The sequence below is a fragment of the Myotis brandtii genome, unplaced genomic scaffold, assembly GCF_000412655.1.
Source record: "Myotis brandtii unplaced genomic scaffold, ASM41265v1 scaffold299, whole genome shotgun sequence".
NCBI lineage: Eukaryota > Metazoa > Chordata > Mammalia > Chiroptera > Vespertilionidae > Myotis > Myotis brandtii.
The window spans coordinates 843,240-844,766 of NW_005361430.1; the positions used below are offsets into that span (position 1 = coordinate 843,240).

Below are 1,527 nucleotides of genomic sequence, written 5' to 3' on the forward strand. Positions count from 1 at the left end.
TGGTTCCCAGAAGCAGTCCCAGGCGACCTCAAGGACACCCTGGGAGGAGGTAGACAAGTTCTGATTTCTGACTGGCTCTGCTGGACCTGGCCTGCCTGCAGGTTAAGCTCCAGGCAAAACACTGTGAGCTCTAATCTAGTGTACAATAGTTCACTCTGTGTGACTATTTCCTTCTCAGTATCACCCTGAGGACTGAACCCTGATCAAGACAAAGCTCAGCTGAGGTACCTTTCAAAGACTTATCTCTCGCAGTAGGAGACAGCAAGGAAGCATTTCTTCCACAAGTGAGACAGGTCTAGTTAAAGAGGTACGCACCGATGTTTTTCAGACACCCAGAGGACACAGCCTCCCAGGGCAAGAGGAATAAAAATCTCTGCCACACACACTCTCTGGTTTGAGCCCAGGAATTTGTTACCTTCAGGATACTTCCAACTGCTCATTCATTCATTCATTCACTCCCTCACTCACCAGCACTGTATGGAAGTACCAGGCACTGAGCTGGGTGTTGAAGACACAGAGATGAATGGCAACTTGCATCTTTGGAGTTACCAGGGACTAACAGAGAAACCGAGCCTTACTGGTGGCACCTTATAGATTAGTAGAGAACTGGAGAGAACAGCCTCTAGGCCTCAATTCCTCAGGCAACGAGTAGGAAATCAGGCACATTGGCTGAATTAGGTGGTGGTGTGGGGAGGGAGGAGACACACACACACACACACACACACACACAATCCTGTAATTGTTGCATCAAATGAGCTTTATAACCGAGTCGAAGAAAATGGAAAATTCTGCTTTATTTTGAAAACATTCTGAAGCACCAGCACTATTCCGGGGAACACATCCTCAACATCTTAGCTAGAAACTGTAGTCTTCTAAAGTTGACCAGAAAAGCGAAATTGAATTTTATTTCTATTTGGATGAAACGAGAGCGTGAAAGTCTTGAAGAGGCGAAGCTTGGTTTCCGACATCATGCGGCCTCTGACTGCGGTCACGCCGGCGGGGAGCGGGGCCGCCTTAGCCACCAGAAGGTGACCTGCTGTTTTGGGGAGGAGGAGGGCATGTGCATACTTGAGCCCTTGTCCTTGAAGGGGATTGAGCGAGCGGAGGGGAGGGGTGGGCGGTGCTCAGGTTTCCAATCACAATGGAGAAAGCTGGGAGGCTGCAGAGGGGCGGGCCCGCCTCTTCCTCCTCCTTGCAGAGCCTGCGCCCGAGCAGACGCTCGCAGCTGAAACTGTTTTCTTGGCGCGACTCTTCCTCCCATCTGAGCAGCCTTGTCTCTCCTGGTAGGTTTCAGCTCCATATCCTCGATCCTGACTCAAAGGCCACCCGGGAGCGTCAGACAGGGGAGTCCTTGTGTTGCAAGAGTGAGGGAGGAACTGAGCAGGAGGATGTCCTCTACGGCCTTCAGCCCTGAGCATCCGGACTCCAGTCCTGGCTCAGCCCGTGGGTTCGAGGCTGCGGGTCGTGACTTCCACGCGGGGAGCAAGGTGGAGCCGAGGCGGTGCGGCCGAGCCCCAGCTTTGGCCG

General features: G+C 52.7%; 1 protein-coding gene across 1 annotated transcript in view; it reads left to right on the forward strand.

The window, feature by feature from the left end:
• Positions 1 to 1,166: 1,166 nt before the first annotated feature.
• Positions 1,167 to 1,527, forward strand: part of LDHB (lactate dehydrogenase B) — a 20,769-nt gene continuing 20,408 nt past the window's right edge. Inside the window, exon 1 of the mRNA XM_005869567.2 lies at positions 1,167 to 1,283. The gene's annotated coding sequence lies outside the window, so the exon portion shown is untranslated. The remainder of the gene's footprint in view (positions 1,284 to 1,527) is intronic.